This window comes from Clarias gariepinus, chromosome 15 (assembly GCF_024256425.1).
Source record: "Clarias gariepinus isolate MV-2021 ecotype Netherlands chromosome 15, CGAR_prim_01v2, whole genome shotgun sequence".
Taxonomy (NCBI): domain Eukaryota; kingdom Metazoa; phylum Chordata; class Actinopteri; order Siluriformes; family Clariidae; genus Clarias; species Clarias gariepinus.
The window spans coordinates 7,841,806-7,861,997 of NC_071114.1; positions in this window are offsets into that span (position 1 = coordinate 7,841,806).

Here is a 20,192-nt window from a genome sequence, read left to right on the forward strand (position 1 = left end):
TATTGATGGTTTAAGCTTGTTGAAAAAAAAACAAGAATAGAATTTGCACATAAATACCACAAGAAAGTGATAAATTAAATTGGATTAGTTTAGTTTGAGTGCGTAAAAACAGTTAAATAGCTATTTATTATTTTTTTATTAAAACTTTAAAAATCACATTAATAGCTTTAATGTAATCAGTGATATTATTTCAGGTCGATGTTGTTTGTCTTTCTGTACAGCAGAACTCTCTGCCTGTATTATTAATATAAAGTTAAGCCTTTCTAATTAATATATATTGGTGCAGGTGTTTGTTTACGTTAATACCCATGTACTGTAAAAGTTTTATTAAATTCTGTTCAGCCAGTTTTGTGTGATGCTGTGACAAAATCTGACTGGACAGACATACATACATACAGACTCAGACTGGTTTCTGGTCCTCCATTGTATAAAATGTAGAAATTGGATATAATTCAATTTGGTTTGATTCGATTTGCTTAGGTTGTTAAAGTGTAAATTTACACTGTAAATTACTGCAATCAAGTTGATAATCTAAAGAAACTGTACATTGAGATGCATAGACATATTAACATGTTTGGATATTAACAAAAATGAATGTGCTGTACGTGGGGTAGTCAAGAAAAAAAATTGAAAAGTGATAAAACTTTTTAATGAATGAAGGCATAAAGCCGAATAGCATTTACAGAAGACTTCAAGCATAGTGCGGTAACGGTATAACATTTGAATGGTGCAAACACTTTAAAGAAGGCCGATGTGGCAGTTGTTACCATGAACATTCAGTGAGGTGAACGGCTGATCCTTGATAAATTGTCACCAATTTGCGGAAGAGACACATCTGTTTGTGGGAATTGCCCAAACACAATCATTTACCAACACCACTTGCACATAACAGGAACTCGGCTAGGAGTTAATGGCACAACCACTGGTTAATAAAGGAGTTCTTGGAAGGCCAGCTTTTTCAGATATAAAGCAGGCAGTCTGATCATGGCTCCAGTGTACTGAAAAAACGTACTACCGTGATGGTATCCAAGCACTACTGAAACACTGAAATAAGTGCATTAGTGTAGCAGGAGATTATACAGAGAAATATATTCTACCCTGATATTACTCTCATAACTGTGTTCTGTTATTCTGCACAGTTCAACTGGACAATAATGCAGATAACCAATCATCCAGTCACATGGCAAGATGCATTTAGGCATGTAGACATGGTAAAGATGATCTGCTGAAGATCGCACAAGCATCACAATGGGAAAAAAAAAAGTTGATTTAATTGACTGTGATAGTGGCAGGGTGGTCGGTGCCAGACAGGCTGGTCTGAGTATTTCCAGAATTGCTTATCTACTGGCATTTTCACACGCAACCATCTCTACTGTTTTCAGAGAATGGTCTCAAAATGAGAAAATATCCAGTGAGTGGGAGTTCTCTTGGTGAAAATGGTTTGTTGATGCCAGAGGTTAGAGGAGAATAGCAGGACTGGGTCGAGCTGATAAGAAGGCAACAGTAACTCAAAGAGCATCTCTGAACATACAACACATTGAATCTCGAAGCAGATGGGCTACAGAGACAGAAAACCACACTGAGTGCCACTTAAGTTAAGAACAGGAAACTGTGGACACAATTTGATGGTCTTACCAGAATTGGACAATAGAAGACTGGATAAACATCGCCTGGTCTAATGAGTCCCAATTTCTGCTGCAACATTTGGATATTAGGGATATTAGAATTTGGCGTAAACAACATGAAGGCATGGATCCATTCTGCCTTGTATCAACAGTTAAGGTCGGTAGTGGTGGTGTAATGGTGGGGGGAAATATTCGTTAGGCTTTGGGCTCCTTTGTACTAATTAAGCATTATTTAAATGCCACACCTACCTGAGTATTGTTTCAGACTATTTCTATACCTTGATCACAGGATAACGCACCATGTCACAAAGCTAAAATCATCTCAGACTAGTTTTTTCTGGGCATGACAATGTGTTTACTGTACACAAATGGCCTCCACAGTCACCATTTACATTTAGGCATTTGGCAGACGCTCTTATCCAGAGCGACTTACATTTTTATCTCATTACACATCTGAGCAGTTGAGGGTTAAGGGCCTTGCTCAAGGGCCCAACAGTGGCAACCTGGTGGTTGTGGGGTTTGAACCTGGGACCTTCCGAACCGTAGTCGAATACCTTAATCACTAAGCTACCCCTGGCCCCTGGTCACCAGATCTCAATCTAGCGGATCAGCTTTGGCATGTGATGGAAACTGGCTCATGGATGTACAGCCAACAAAACTGCATTGACTGTGTGATGCTGTCTGGTCAATATGGACCAAAATCTCTAAAGAATGTTTTTAGCAGCAGAAAATGGGGTCCAACTCAGTACTACCAAGGTGTACCTAATGAAGTGGCAGATGATTAGGAAGCCAATTGAGATTCAGGTCAATCTGTAACAGTAGGATAGAATTTGGAAAACAATAGAAAACATAAGTAAAAATAAATTAAAAAGGAAAATGCAGAGCCTATATTTAATGCGATTTTCTATCCTATTAATTTATTAAGCATGAAATCGTTACTGATTTTTTCATTATTTTGTTCAAAATGTTTGGCTGATATAAAATTATAACAAAACCTTTTTTTTTTTCATCTCAGCATGCTGATCTCACTAGCCCTTAGTGACTATTTAATCGCTGGTCTTTCACAAAAGATGAGTTGTCAGTGTGAACCTATTCTCTCTGCTTTTTTTTTTCTATATTACTCATCCCCCCCTTTTCTTTTTTCCTTCAGGCAATTTTGACACCTTAGGATCTGCCTGCTGCCACTTCTCCATTGAGCACAGACCTCTATTTCACCCATCCCCACACCCTAACCCGCATCCGTGATTATAACTCCAAGAAAAAGAAAAAAAAAACATCATATGAAATACACTAAATTACACACCATCTGTTTTAATCTGTTTTTCTTTTCTTTTTTTTCTTTCTAAAAGAGCAACTGGAGTCATATTTGTGTTGCTTTGAAGGAAATAAGCTCTTCAAGAGGCCAATTATTGTCAATATTGCACCACCCTAGCACTACTTATCCTGATGGTATTGTAGCTCAATATTTTTTCCAAGGACCTTTGCAACAAAAAGCATAAGCAATTGTTTTTATACACCAGATGCCTTTATAATCTCAAACATGCGACTGCTTATTAACCAAAACGTAATGGATATGACCTGTTTTGATTGTGGTGCCAGATTTTCGTTTACCCTGTTACACTGATCCTGAATAACAGATAAAGTCTCATTATACACTCATGATGTTCAGGGGTCTTCAACACATTATTATGAGTATGAACCTCAATTAGTGATCTGCTAGAATGTTGAATTTATTATTATTATTATTATTATTATTATTATTATTTTTATATCACAATGTCTTCTATTTCTATCAGATTGTGGTGAGAATAGTTTTCCTGATCTCAATGCTGGGTGTGATGTAAAAAATTATTTAACTAAGCTCCATGAATAAACAGCTATGATGATGATAAAGAACATGATGAGGATGTTTATTGATTATTGATTATTATTGTTGCTTTAATCATTGTTGCCTCCTTTGTATATGAATGGTACCATGTGAGGGATTGGCATCCTAATGTCAAGTGCATTTGCGAAAACCCATCAAGCACCATGATGAAACACAGGAAAGGTGATGGAAAGAGAGAATTTCATTTAGAGTTTCCGACTTCAGAAATCACCAATTAACAAACAGCACTTCAGATTAGAGCCGTTATGAAGGTTTTATAGAGCATAACTAGCAGGCACATCCCAATATGAACTGTTTAAAAGAGATTAATGGATTTTTTTTATGCCTTCAGATTTGTTTTACAGTGTAGAAAGAAATCAAACGAGCATAAAATAAGATGGTGTGTTGAAACCTTTGACTGGTAATGTATACACTGTATGTACAGAGGGTAATAAAAAATGCCTACATGAAAAATATATGCAGTGGGGTGACTACTGACATATTTAGAGAACACATAATAATACACATTGAAAGGGCATAGATAACAACGGTCGAAGTGTGTATACATCCCCCCCCCTGTATATACAGTACATGCATACATGTACGATGGGAAAATATTTGTTTTATTATAAAACACAATAACAAGAAAACAATGCAGTGTTGCCAGATCGTGAACAATGCAAAGAAGGTTCATATCCTTTCTGAATTTTTTTATCATGATGTTTTTTTTTTTATTACATGATTATTTTTTTTACACTTCCATATTTTTATATTTCTACACAAAGATAAATCTGGCAGATTAAAGCCTTGCAGAAGCACCCTTAGATCATCACCAGTTCTCTCCCACACTTCACAGTTGGTGTGAGACACTACGGCTTGTGGGCCTCTTTAGGTCTCTGTCTAGTGTTGGCCAAAACTGAAAATTGGACCATCAGGGAAGCTGACCTTAGTCCAGTCTTCCTGTGGTCTTTTTCAACCCTCAGCCTGGCTTTTCTTCACTTCTATTTAATAAAGGGCTTTTTTTCTGGCTTTAAACCATCCTCATTGTGCATTTCATAGCTTCAGTTTGACACGCTGTTTGAAGGCCACTTGATGTTATCCTACAGTTGTTGGATGAAATTCTAATGAGTTTGTGGTCACCCTATCGGTAGAGATTTCTTTCCCTCTTTGCCAGCTTGTAACTTAGTTGTCCACAATGTCTACTGCTCAAGGCTTGTTCTTGTGTACTGATAAATTTAAAATTTTAAGAATGGAAGCAACCTGATCTTTACTGTTTCCCTGTGTCTCAAAATCTTTCTTTTTAACTTATTCAGCATGGTCAATGGTTATTTTTTAAATTCCACTTACCTTTTTTTTTTTTTTTAAACTTGTGATTTATATATTTCATTTTTATGCTTCTTATATATCTTGTAGTTTTTGTTCTTAGCATTGCACTAGTAACTTCTGGTGTGTTCCCAGATCACCCTGTGTTTCTTTCTATACCTTTAAGGTACTCCTAGCACTGTTTTTGCCATTCAGCTAGTCATTCTGTGAGCGATGTGATGATAACAGCAGTGTTTTTTTTTTTTTTTTCACTTTTTCTCATATAATACGATTTGATTCAGATGTTCAGATCACCTAATCAGGACCATATAAATCAGAATGTGCTTGTGTTGTTATTTAACTGACAGAATGGAATGGAGATTGTGTAAATGTATGTATATCAACCCAACAAAATGTAAGTTAATATATGGAATAAAAATATGGAGAAAAAGAAAAAGCTTACAATAACCTGTGCAGGTCTTTATAATAAGTAACGTGTCTATGCATAAAAAATGGCAATTAAAAAAAATAAAGAACAGGACATCTCTCCAAAAATGGACAAATCTGAAATCAGGAAGGCTTAAAGAGCCCTAGGACAATATTCAGATATAAAAGGGCTCCAGAAATATCTGTCAAGTACAGGTCACCTCAACGATCACCATCAATAATGTCTTGCTAACATGTAAAGCAAAAAGTGCTCTTTATGGACATAATAATAAAAGATATGTTTGAAATGTAACACATGGCAGTTTATTATTATGTGCACGGTCAGGGTGGCATCATGCTATGGCACAGCTTCTCTCTAGCTTAAACTGGGAATGATGGGAATCACTAAGCTAAGGATGAACAAGGAAACCAACGTCTGCTACAATAACATTCCATCACACAAAACCAAATCAGACGAAGATGATCAGCATTAAAGTTATCAATTGAGGCTTGTCTCCTTACAAATGAAGTTTTGTGCATGCATTGTAATTGTGATTGCCAAACTGGTTTCACCAATGATTAGGAGAACAATGAACAAGTTGCAAAAGTTAGCGCCCTCTTGTGGATGGGGAAATTTTGATTTCGATTTGATTTGCATTGATTCACAGCCTTGGTCAAAAGTTTTGAGAACATACAGTCTTAGGACGCTTTACTGTTGGCATGACATAGGAATGATGGTAGCACCATTTCTTCTCCAGACAAGCTTTTCCGGATCCCCAAACAATCAGAAAGAAGATTCATCAGTGAAAATGATTTTACCCCAGTATTCAGCAGGCTTTGAACCTCTTGCAGAATATCGGTTTGTCCCTGATGTTTTTGCTGTAGAGAAGTGGCTTCTTTGCTGCCCTTCTTGATACGTATTAAGGTAAGTGCTACCATCGGTCCTGTGTCATGCCAAAAGTGAAGCATCCTGGGATCATTTATGTGTAGGGTTTGGGCTCACTCACAAGTTGGCCTAAGAACACAACCATGAATAAAGAATGGTACAAAAACATCCCAGAGAGCAACTTCTCCTAACTATCCAAGAACAGTTTGGTGACGAAAAATGCCTTTTCCAGCATGATGGAGCATCTTGCCATAAGGCAAAGGTGGTAACTAAGTGGCTGGAGGAACAAATCATCGAACTTTTGGGTCAAACTCCCCAGAGAGAATCCCTCAAGAGGCGGGTGGACAAACAAAAACCCACAAATTCTAAAAAACTCTAAGCATTGATTATGCAAGAATAGGTTGTCTTCACTCAGGATGTGGCCCAGAAGTTAACTGACAGCATGGCAGAGCCAATTTCAGTGGTTACGAAAGTTAATATTTTTGTCATGTTTAAAATTTTTGGCCTCGGCTGTACAGAATGCATTTAGTGCTATGATGCAAATGTGCATCACATAATTAAGTGTCAGTAATTGAAGTTAAGGTTATGGTCCAGTTTTGGACTGAGTTTAAAATACAGATTAAATTCATAGGTAAATGTAACAGTCACATGATGGTACTTGACACTGGTGTAATGACGATGATGATGATCACTCTTCATCTTCTTCTTCATCTTATTATTATTATTTTTATTATTACCATTATTATTGCACAAATAGATTTTTTTTATCTAGTCATCAATCATTCATTTAAAACAATGCAGTGGTCCTTTATGGTGTAGTGTGAAATAACAACCACTAGATGGCCCTATTAAACTGTCAGTATCAGAAATTTCTGCCCCTATGAAAATGAAACTGTACATGGTGTTTCATTTCAGAGAAATCACATGGTATAATTGAAACTATTTCAACTTGCTGATTTAGAATTTTCACTCAGCTGTTACTAACCAGATGACTTCATGTCATCTCTGTATTTTTAATTATACCTTTAAAAAAATGTTTAACTTCAAACACAGCATGCAGTTTGCTTTAGAAAGGGTGTGTGTGTTGAAACGAAACTATCAGTAACTATCCGAGATCTTGCCCATCCTTCATGGTAAATAAGTCCATTCATAATTATCCACAAACACACACACACTCTGGTTAGTGCTTGTTCAAGCATACCATGTAGATAAATATGAAAGTAATAGATGACTATGCCTTTTACACTCCGAAAAGTATTTTTTACGGATGGTGAGGCCTCTGTGCTGCTAATTATCCCCTGTTGGATTCCAAAGCCTCTGAAGGGTCAGGCGTGACCCCCGGGGCAGAAGTGACCTCCTCCTTTCATAAAAAGACTCTCAGAACCACCAGTGACTCTGTGTCATGTTTCCCTTCATTCACTGGTGTGTGTGTATATGCGGATATATATCGTCACTCAAAGTATTTGATAGTTAAACAGTTGAACCACATTGTGAAGGGCGTCTTCAACAAGTGGAGAAAATGAACAGGAGACCAGGAACAGGAAGTCCCACCAAAAAAAATAATAGTCAATCAGGCATATCAGGAAGGCTGCCAAGAGCCCTAGTACTTTATCTGGGTCAAAACATCAACTCTTGTACCAAACCTTGTGCTTAAATAGGCAAGACAGTTAAACACCCAAAGAAATCAATGCCCATGGTGGTGATGGTGGTGGTGGCATCGTGCTATGGGGTTGCTTTTGTTCTCTCATTAAGATCACCCAGAGCTCCTTATACATGATTCATTTTGGTTATATTATTTAAATCACTGTCACAAAAGTGACCCTCTGAGAATAACCGGAATAATTTCCACTAACCCAATCAGACTCGATCAATACTCTAAATTATATATTGATGCGAGGCATTTCTAAAAAGCCATCCTAAGCAAGAATGAAAAATCACCGCCCCCTGGCTAATCTATCGCACATCTTACAGTACCATTCAGATTACTTCAAGTAACCGCGTAAAAAAACCGACGGAAAGCACGCTTCTCGGTAAGGTCAACGAGTCTGCCTCTCATGCGCAACTCGAAATCTTTCCTCTACTACAGGAAGTGGTAAAAGTGGGAGGTGTGGGATGGCTTCCTGTGGAAATAGATCCCACAGCATATCGAATCAGACAGAGCACAGCTCACAGGCCAGGTCTCTTCCTGCCAGTAGATAATGAGAAAATATATCAAAGTGGTGTCCAGGTCATAACAAAGCATGGTAGGTTCCAGGATTCCATTCGAGTCTTCAGGTTCATATGCGCTCGCACTCAAGGTCTTGTGTTTGTGATAGGAAAACTAACTCGAACTCACTTGGAAACTAAAAACAATATAAAAAAAATGATGTAGTAATGTCATAGGAATTTAAAGCCCTGGAAAAATGAAAAACAACCATACAACATGTTGCCTAAGTTTATATACTTGTACTTAGCCATATAAGCCATATACCTAAGGTTGGGTGGTATTTAGTAGTAGAATCATGAGCAGTAGGAGTACCATGCAACACGTCAGTTCAGTGTATTATATGTAACATTGATGGAAAAAGTTTTTAAATTATTATTATTTTTAGAAACGCCATCACTGCTGTCATCACCTTTTTCCGCTCTCGTTAGTCAGAAACTCAATCTGACTGCAAACATTCTGCACTGGGGAAATGAATACCTCAAGAGTCACAACTTCATCTATGTGCCTCAACTAGTCCCAGACAAACTGTATGTCAGTGTAGTTAATGTTACCAGAGTTCCCGGTTCAGGTTTCTCCATCCGGGGCTGCAGTGCAAAATAAACTGCAGCTGTCCTGGTCCGTAAACAAATCCTAATGGACAGTGCGGGGAAGTGTGTATAGTGTGAGATTGAGAGGTAATAGGAAGGTTGAGTAAAGCAGACTCCCTCTCTGGTATGTCAGTAATGCGTATTGCCTGTTCACCTCCCCCTAAACCGCTCCCTTTCACTCATGCGTGACCCTGCTCCCGATTCCCCCTGGAGTGGTTTAGAACGTGGAATCCCTGTGGATCCTCACGTCTGTCCGTCCCGACCACCCAGTCCACTCCTCCTGCAAGCGCAGGATCTGATTTCGCCTCCTCTAGATAAGCCTAACGATGTCCGAGCAGCTCCAAACACACTTTGATCCGGTCTGTGATTGAGGCCGGCTCTCTGCAATGTGCATTAGACTCTCTGGATATCGAGTTACACTATTACACTATTACTGAAAGGGGCCTTCAGTGTACAAAGGGCTGGATTGCAGTGTGCCGCATGACTAAGTAGACTAAGTGGTCTTGCTGATCAATTAATGACAACATAATAATAATTACTGTAATAGTAGTAGTAGTCATTTCTGAGCAGTAACATCTGATCACATATGGTAATATTTATATTCTTTTATATTTATGTCTATCTATCTATCTCCATCTATCTATCTATCTATCTATCTATCTATTAGTAAAAATGTGAGAAAAGAAAATGTATACTGTCTAATGCATTGACTGACATCCAATGTTTGCAATAAAAAATAAATGTGATTCTGAGAATGCCCTCCTTTTTTTATGTGTGTGTGTGTGTGTGTGTGTGTGTGTGTGTTAGAGGGCTGTGAGTATTCCAGGAATGCAGTAAGCAAAAATGCACGGCTCAGATTGCAGGAAGCAAACCACACAAAACAACCCAGTGAGGAAGTAGACGTGGTACCCCCCTCACCCCCTCACCCCTCCTAACCCCCCACCCAACAGTCTTGCTTCTTTTCCTAATCTGAACGGCCAAAGATGAAACCCGTGCCTAATTTATGGCTAAAATAGAAAATGAGGAACTGATTCTTGGAGAAACTCAATAAAATGTAACTAATAAAAAAAGAAGAAGAAGAAGAAGAAGACATGAAAAAGAGATAAAAGAGAAACGGATTTAAAGCAAGGGATGCAAAGATCATCAAATAGGAAAAGCTGCTGGAGAGGATGAAAGGAAGAATCAAAGCTGAAAAGATCAAGCATGTGTTTAAATGCGTTCAGTGTTGGGGATGAACAGAAATGTAAGAGATTCATGAAATAAAAAAAGAAACAACTCCAAACCACATGCACTGTTTTGCTTGGTCATGACTGACCACATTATTGTTCTTTGGCCATATTTATACTCGCAGAAAATTATATTCGCCATGAAGCCAGGCTTACAGCCAGGTTTAGCTATTCTATTTTGACATACATGTAACTAATATCCCAACAATCATTTTTCAGAAAATATTTTTTCATACAAGGTTCATACCAATGTTTTCATACCAAGGTTCATTTGTTTCCAGTAACAGTAAGTGGTTTTTTTTTTTCATTTCTTGCCAATTACCCTCAAAGTTATCAATTAATAAACAACAGAAGATATAGATTATTGATCTCTCTTCACTTCCTCTTTTGTTCTGCATTTAAAGTACAGTTCTGTGCAGAAGCTCCTCTCATTTCTTCATATTTTGCCTCCAAATCCAGACTTTCTTGTATATTTAATATAATCTTGATGAATAGTTCTCCATGCTTCCTGAAGGCCTTTTCTGGCTCTCATTATTGGCAAGTTTTTGGTGCTAATTTTCACTCCAGTCTCTGTACCTGAGCAGATTTAGATGTTTTTTTATTTTTGGTTTGTTAAGCCACAACCTATAAATCAATCTCATTCTTTCTTTATACAACTTCAGGACACTGGGGTGAATTCCGAGTGGCTGGGAAATGAGGTTGCTGCTAAAGTTGGTACATAAACAACCAATCTTAATCCACATTTGTTCTTATTTCTTTAATTTGATCAACATCATTTAATCACTTTTGCACAGTAATTTTCCATATTTTGTAAAGCCTATCCCAGGGAGACAATTTATAAAACAACTTGCAAAATATGAGTTTAGACACTGGGAGGAACCCAGAAAACCCAGAGTACCTGAAGAAAGCCCAGAAATCAGAACATGAAAACTCCATGCACCCAGACTAACCCTAGAGGTGTGAGGTGATAGTGCTAACCCCTAAGCCACCATGCCATGCAGTTAACCTAAATTAGGTTTTCGGTTACGAAGAAACCAGATTTCTGCCTTTTAATATCCTGTCATGATTTCATAAACTACTAAAACGTGATTTTACAGGCATGGTTATATAAAGCGAGCCAGACATATCTAAAGCCTAGACAGAACGTAATATTTTGTACACCCTAAGTTTTTCCTAACGCTTCTCTGAAGAAAAAATCTCCATACCGTCAGGTTTCTGGGTCAGAAAAATACCCGGCAGGGACTGTCAGGATTTTCTGTGTAAATCAGATAAGCTGCTCACACAATTTGTGGAAGCAAATTCGAGCACTTTGGGGAAAAAAAAAACTCATCTTGGGTTTTATGCAATTTAGACGGAGAAAATTATCAACAAAGCATGGATTATAAATGTAACTTACACTCCATACAACCACAAGAATCAAAGAAATACATGTGAATTTTTTATGCTGTATTGCTGTGTTAAATTCATGTGATGAATAATGGTATTTATTCATTATCTAGGAAGAAGAACTACATTAAAATTAATTACAATATTTTCTTTTCCTGTATATTAACAAAGTATATACAGTATTTTATGCTTTACTGCTTTTAATGTACTCCTTTTTATTACCTTTAAAATAAAGAGTCAGACCTAGTGCTGTTTTGCCAGTGCTTGGTGCATTTTACTGATTTTTGAACATAAAAAAATAGCTATTTAATTGAATTTAAGCTGTGTCCATGCATGCTTTCCAGCAATCAGACCAGATGATGTTTCCAGATGCTTTTGATCAAGCTAAGATACTCAGTACTGTGCAAAAGTCATGATCCAGCTCTTAGTTTTGTTATATTTTGCTTCCAAAGAGCCAGACCTTCTTGTGTTTTTAATGTAGCCTTGAGGAGTAGTTCTCCAGGATTCGTGCAGGACTTTCTGTCTCTTATATTTGGCAAGTTCTTTTTTCTCATTTTCAGTCCAGTCCCTGTAACCTGACCAGTTCCAGAGGAATGTGTTTTGTTTGTTAAGCCACACAGTGGCCTATGAATCATTCAGATATTCAAAATATCATACTTTAAGGCATGAATCAGTGAAGAAACCGGTGCAGATGATCAGGCCGGTGATTGGTAAACTGGTCATGCTGAATGCTGAGTGGTTGGAACAGATGAGAGGGGAAATGAGGTTCGCTGCTGAGGTTGTTACACAAACACCCAATTGTTAAATTGCATTAGTAGGCACTTTGCAGCCTGTCACAGTAAAACATTTGTTCCCATTTCTTTACTTTAATCTAATTTAATATGAAGAAATGAGGGTTGGCTCAAGGCTTTTGCACAGTACTGGAAAGGTTTTATTATACATTTCACCATGTTTTATTGATTCTTAACAAATAAGTAGTTAATAAAAATATAAGATTGAAAACTTTTTAGGAATGATATGCAGAGAACCTTATAATGCTTGCAATTGCTTTTTTGAGTTTCTCTTAGGAAGGCCCCAGGAAGAGGAAGTGTCTAAGCGTTTCAAGTTTCAATATTTAATGCTGCAGCAAGTTAGTAAATTGTAAAATATGATGCTAAATTATTGAGCGAGAGGCTGCAAAAATGAGCTCACAAAAGATCCAAGATAGAAATGTGTAGGTAATGAATTTGATTTAAAAAAATATAGAGTAAACACACACACACACACACACACACACAACATATATATATATTTTATTTATTTTTTTCTCATGAGAATTTCTTCTCATTAACAAAAATCAGTCGTGGGAATGTAGTGTGACATCTGTGTCGTTCATACTTTTTATTTGCAGAAGAAAAAAAAGATACCCATTGAGGCTGTCTCAATGACCCAAGCTTGCTTCAACAGAAAGGAAATACAGATGCTTCCTATACGGAAGTCTTTTAGCATGTAAGGTACACCAGTGATATAAATGCTCCAGAAAAAAAAAAACAGACTGAGCATGCCTCTTATATAGATACATTTATACAGTATATGTCTATATGTCTGTATTCATTTGTCCTATCTTGCTTTCCTTGCATCCACAGAAAGGAATTGAGGAAACGAAAAGAGGAAGCGAAATTAAAGAAAAGCAATCCATTTTTAAAGCTTTAGATCAGGTTGCCAGGAGGAATCCAGTTATAAGTGATTTGATTTTGTCATTTCTACAAATGTCTTAATGTCATCATGGCTTGTTTACCTTGTCTAAGCTTATTTCTTTAGCAGACATGTTTGCCCAGGCCATCCCGTGTCCCTGAGTATCTCTAAGCAAAACACAAAATTCAAGTCATTTTCATACCTTTCAATTACAAAAACCACGATTGTGTACGCATGTAAAATTCCTTGATTAAAAACACACATATAAACGATTAAATAAAAAGATAATAAGGAGGAGGTAAAAATGGCTGAAATTCGTAACGCTTTAGTGCCTCCTGGACTGTTACTGAGAATCCTATCTATAATTTAGCATTGGGATGATGTCTGCATACAACAGCTCTGGGCCTCCAGTAAAAATACAGCATGACATTCTGGCCTACGATGACGAAACAGGTTGTATTTATGTCTAGATCATTTACTGCCTTCTCTCAACATATCTTCGGTCAGCTCTTAGTCAGGAGTGAGGCTTTAAAACCTGTCTTGACGATGACTTTAAACCAATCTGGACAACGTATTATTTGATTTATTCTATCTAAGAAAGTGCGGTTTGCATTTTTCCATTCTGATATAGAATGGAAGTGATTTTTGATGTGAAGTGCTGTACGTAGGCAGGAAGTGTGAGGAAACCAAATGTCCTTAGAAATGCTCAGTACTCCTTGTCATGATGGAGTAATGGAGTTTCGACTGCAGACGGTGAGCACTTTAGGAGGCTAAGCTTGGAGCAGGCTTCAGGGCTGAGATCTTAGGCACTGATCGGTCATTAGGACTGATACATATTTAATGCCGAGGCCAAAAAGCAACCAGGACTTTAGATCAATATTCTACACTAAGGCACCCAATCAAGGAGAACTGCCATGCCCAGGCTTATGTATTTATGTAAAATTAATATACAGTACATTCTGAAGATACTGCTGTATCGTTTCCTTAATGAATTATGCACTATGTTGTATATCAAGGTTCGAATACTCTAAGATTTACCTGAATGATCAGATGGCAGAATTTCCCTGAATGAATAATTTAAAGCCTAGTGAGCACCCTACAAGGGCAGAGCGATACAGTTTACTGTTTTACCTTCCTAAGACAGTTCGGATTGATCCATATGATCTAAAGACAATCTAAATATACCCGAACTCTCTTCAATGTCCTGGAATCAACACAGTGTTACATGCATCCCATCCAGGGTGTACCCTGCCTCGTGCTTTAAGGGCCCCCTGTGACCCGGTATACAGGATAAAGTGGTATAGATGATGAGTGAGTGAGTGAGTGAGTGAGTGAGAATACATACACTGATGTGCCATAACTTTATAACCAACCGCTTAATATTGAGTAGGTCCACTTTTTGCCACCAAAACAGCAATGCACTGTGTGTTCTGACACCTTTTTATGGAAACCTTTCCATAAAATTTACCTTTCCAGTAGATCTTCTATTGGATCGGACTACATGGGCCAGCCTTCAGCCTTGGACATCCATGACCCCTTCACCTATTCTCTAGATCTTCTACCTTGGAGCTCGTTTGATATGCCCTGATCACAGAATCACAAGAGCTACAGTTCTGAAGTTGCTTCGACCCAGTTGCCAATTTGGCCCTTGTGAAAATCACTTAAATCCTTACATTTGCCCATTTTTTCTGCTTCCAAAACATCAACTTCAGGGACAAAATGTTGACTTGCTGCATAATTTATCCCTCCCACTTCCAAGTGCCAATGTAATGAGCTCCTATGACAAGGTCCAAACTGTGACGGCTAGACAACTGGATCAGAGCAAAACTGCAGCCCTTCTGAGATGTTCCTGGTCTCCAGTAGTCAGGATGTACCAAAAGTGGTCCAAGGAAGAAATTCCAGTGGAGTGGCCGAACCTCAGTGAAGCACATGAGGAGAGGTAGTCTGATCCAATAGAAGAGCTACTGTTGCTCAAATTGTGGAAAAGGTTATTGGTGGTTCTGACAAAAAAAGTGAAAATGCATGGCTGTTTTAAAGGGACAGACTGGGAACCCACTTGATATTAGGCAGAAGGTCATGTATTGTTATGGCTGATTGGTGATAAGCCAGTATGACTTGTACTGTAATATGTAAATTTTAAATGATTATTATTAGAAATATTACTATATTTGTCATTTTAAAGAATACATTGTGTTTATCTTTCTATTCCGAGCTTGTTAAGAACAATGAATTTGTATACGTTGTTTAGCCAGAATGTGAATAATAGCCGTGTTTGTACTCGAATGGGCTGACCTTTAGCCGTGTGTCATTGATTTTAATAGTGCCATGCCAGGTCAGATTTGTGGCTCTCTCAGGGAGAGAAAAAGGAGAGCACGTGCTCTGTGACCTGGTCTGTTTGTACAAAGAGCCAGATGCTCTTTCTGAACACAATGTGACCCTAAGAGGACAAGGGTCCTTTAAATAGCCTATTATCAAATGCAGGGGCAGGGTAGAAAAGAGTTTGTTTCCAATGTGTGTATGTGAGAGAGAAAGAGAGAGAGAGAGAGAACTGTGCAAGCATAGCATGCATGTTCTCAAAGCATTCCTCTATGGAATGGAATAGAGCTTGAAACCACAGAGCGATTACACAAACATGGCAGCTGAGACTCAGCGGACGTACTGTTTACAGGCAGAGTTTGCAATGTTGCTCAGCAACGGCTTCAGCTCAGACAGACAGACTCGAGACTGTGCTGCTCTGTTCTGTTCTGTTCTCTTGTGTTCTGGATGTCTGCGGCTCTGGGAGAAAGTGTGTGTGTGTGTGCGTGTGTGTTTTGGGTGGGAGGGAGTCTGGAATGAATGCTAAAAAGCCGTGACCTTTGCACAGGAAGTGACTGGACACCCACAGGGAGGTGGGTGTGTTTGTGCAACTGCCAATCGTGAATGATGTATGAGATTACGCTTAGATTTTATTCGCCATGTGGATGTCGTGTTTTCAGACAGCGCGAATTAATCAAAAAGCAGGAAGGCAGACGGAGCAAGAAACCAAAACCAGACACAGCACCAGCGTATAAATAATGGAAGAAATGTGTCAGTATTTGCATGGTACTCCACTTCAGTCACCAAAAAAATAGAAGTGTGTAAGGAAGCGTGACCCTTAAGTGCAAAGCCAGCAGCTTCATTCAGACCTTTACAAAGACAAGGCCCTCTTGCTTTCTCTTCATGTGGTCTGACTTTCACCGAATGACCTCCCCCGGTGCTGAATCAGATCTCTCACTCTCGGATTCACCTCACCCTCCCCTGTCCTCCCTCTCCATCTCCATCTCCATCTCTGTGTCCTACACTCCTGCTTGTTGACCTATTGACGTCGCACCTTTATCCAGATAGACTCGGGGGCTTCATTCTGACTTGACCTCTTGTGTTCAGTGCAACCTCTAAAGACCCACCACAGCGAGGCCTGTTATGATTAATGCATAGTTGTTGCTTAGGATTGTAGATATTGTATAGGAAATAAGGAACTAGAGATGACTTCATGTACAGTATTTTATAATTATTAGGAGTGATGTTGATTAATTCTCTGCAACAGCCGTCCCAGGTATAATTTGAATGTAATTATTATTCTGTACAAATTAATTATTCATTAATTAGTTTTTGATTATAGGAAATAACTTTATTAGACATTTCATAACATTAATATAATACTAATACTAATACAAATACTACTACTACTAATAATAATAAAATTATAATGTACTGTTCTTTATGAAATAATAAAATGGTATCTTTGAAAAATATGACATCTACAGTAAAATAATAAGCCATCACCATCCTATCACTATTTTTCTAGTAACAGCACATTCTGTCATGTTATTTTATTTCTCAGGTTCTCAATCAGAATATTTCCATGCCTGCAGATTTAACATGAAAACGGAGATTCTTCCTAATTGAAAATGTCTGCTTGCTGTTTCCAAGCCAATTATGATCAAACGCCCGAGCTGACGCATTGTTACGTGGTGTTTAATAGCAGCAGTGTTGTTGTGGTGGCGGGTAACACTAGTTCTAGTTTGTGGTTGCCACTAAGACTGTATGAGCTTTCACTGTGGTCATGAGCACTTTGTATCCCTTTGAAAGATCTACAGCTTTGATCTGTACATGACGTGTGCTGTAACGGCTTTACAAAATCATACGCTTCCTAAGCGAGTTCTCAGACCTAGTGAAAATCGCATCTCAGGCTTTCCTTCCCACGCAATTTCTCTTCTTCACTTACATAAACAAGGTAAGGTCTGGTGTGATTATGTCCAGACACCACTTGTGACCGTAAATGCCTTCCTAACCTCAAAATGCAATGCATATGCTGACCATCAAGATTCTGTATGGTGTGAACAAACCTCCATGGTTGAGTCAGAAGTAAGTTAATGAACACCTATACAGTACATATGTATGTGAGTATGGGGGAAAATCTGACCTCGGTAACTATGACTATGACTTGGCCATTGGTGCCAGACAGACTGGTTTGAGCATTTTAGAAATACTGGGATTCTCACACATAACAGTATACAGAGTTTTCACTGATTAGCTTGGAAAGAAATGTCCCAAGAGTTGTAATTCTGCCAATGGAAATGCCTCGCTGATGAGAAAGTCTTGAGGAAAAAGGGTCAGGCTGATTTGATCTGACAGGACGGCTATGGTAACACAAATAACCACTATTTACAACTGTGGTAAGCAGAAAAACATCTTCAACACATTGAATCTTGTGGTGAATGGGATATACCAACTTAATACCACAATGGGTTTCACTTCTGCCAGGCAACAGTAGCAGATGTACTGGGCACAGGCTCACTGATAGGGGCAGCTTAAGACTGGAAAAAATTGTCTTGTAGATCAAGACCTCCCTTCGGAGCATCACATACAACTTCCGGAGGGTATTTAATTGGGCAAAAAGTGTTTCTTAGAAGTGAGGAACTTGAAAACTTGAGCATATTGGTGTCTATAATATGTCTATAACATTTTTACAACTGTGTTTTTACCACATGCGACATGATGGCATAGTGGGCAGCACTGTGGCCTTGCACCTCTGGGATCGAGGGTTCGATTCCTTGGGTCTGTGTGTGTGGAGTTTGCATGTTCCTCCCATGCTTGGCAGGTTTCTTCTCATAGTCCATAAAACATTCAGATTGGGTTAATTGGCATCTCCAAATTGCCCATACTGTGTGAATGAGTGTGTGCCCAACGATGCATGTACCCTGCCTTGTGCACAAAGTTTCAGGCTACCTGCGACCCTTTACAGGATAAACGGTATAGAAAATGAAGATCGTCTTCAACACATGCCTGAGACCTGATCACCATTACTACAAGCACCTTTGTCTGCAAACAAAACAGATGGTGTAGAGACCTGAAGGCTAACACTTACAGACATGATTATATTTGGGGTCAGCTGAAGGGAAAGGCACAAGTCAGTCATATACCATTTCTACCAGACACTTGGAGGTACCTAGTCGACAGTCCCAGAGGGGGTATGAAACACTTTTTTCTAGGCAAGTTTGACAAGTATCTCTGGTAAAATTAAGAAGCATGGGAGAAGTCCATTGAGTCAAATGCTAATCATGATAACGGTGGTCTTGGCTTTGCTTCTCGGTGTGAGAGCTAAAAAAAACCCGAACAACAAACTTTTCTACTTTTGTTTTTACAAAACAGTGTTTACAAATAGAAGTGTCACATGGAACTATACACCAAAGATGAACTTCTGATGCCCGAAACGCTCTGGCACGTAAACATAAAACCTTGAAAAGCCCATTAGACTTCAAGGGATACGTTAAAGTCTTAGACTTATTTATTTCTACCAAGAAGGCTTATGTTGTTTTGAATTCAAAACCCAGATGCTAAATGAGGGATGTCAAAATGTTCATTCAGTCTGTCTAAGGTGTGACGCATGATTCTAGCAAGTGGATTAGCCTATGAATAGCTAGATAAGGCAAGGCTCTGGGCAAGTATGGGTGGTGTCATTTGTTTTCACACTCACACAGTTTCACTTCTTTGTTGCATTTCTTTGCTTTTTGCAGGTAAGTAGGCCTGCTCAGAAATTTCTGACTCACTCACTCATTGTCTATACCGCTTTATTCTGTATACAGGGGACTTAGGGCACGAGGCAGGGTACACCCTGGACAGGGCGCACACATACACACACTCGCTCACACACTATGGGCATTTTGGGAACACCAGTTAACATAATCTCAACATCTTTGAAGTGTGGGTGGAAACCGGAGCATCCGTAGGAACGTAGGGCATGAGGCGGGGTACACCCGGGACAGGGTGCCAATCCATACGCACACATACAGACACACACACACACACACACTACAGGCAATTTGGGAACACCAGTTCACCTAATCTCCACATTTTTGGATTGTCGTAGGTAACCTGAGCACCTGGAGGAACTTAGGGCACGAGGTCGTGAGGCGGGGTACACCCTGGACAAGGTGACAATCCATTGGAGGGCAATTTGGGAACAATGGAGGAGGTGCGAGGCCACAGTGCTAACCACTAAGCCACAGTGCCATGTCTCTTTTTCTTATTTGATGTGCCTTAAAGGTACAACACGCGGTTTAGAAGTAAAACTAGGTGTCTCCAGATAATTTGTGACACGATACACCTCAGAAATGTACAGATGGATGGGACTGTCCCGGTGGCCCAGGGCCCAGGGCGCATTTCTATGGCTGTATTGTAGCTGGGATCTGATGGTCAGGTTGTGGAATGTGTGGTATGCTCGCTGGAGGCAACCATGATCTCGGTGTAGGGTTGGATGGAACCATTATCCGTTTGTAGAAAGCTTGTATTCTGTGTGTTAGCACTTAGCACGTGTTTAACCTCGTTCTGTATTTATTCTAACACCTTTTGGAATCGCATATAGCTGGGGTAGATTTCACAAACAAAGCTGAATTGATTGCTAGGCGTTTCGAGCACCCCCGCAGACCGAGTGACGAATGGATCGTTCCGCAGTAGGTGGGTCTTTCCTGCGGGCAACAGAACGAAGA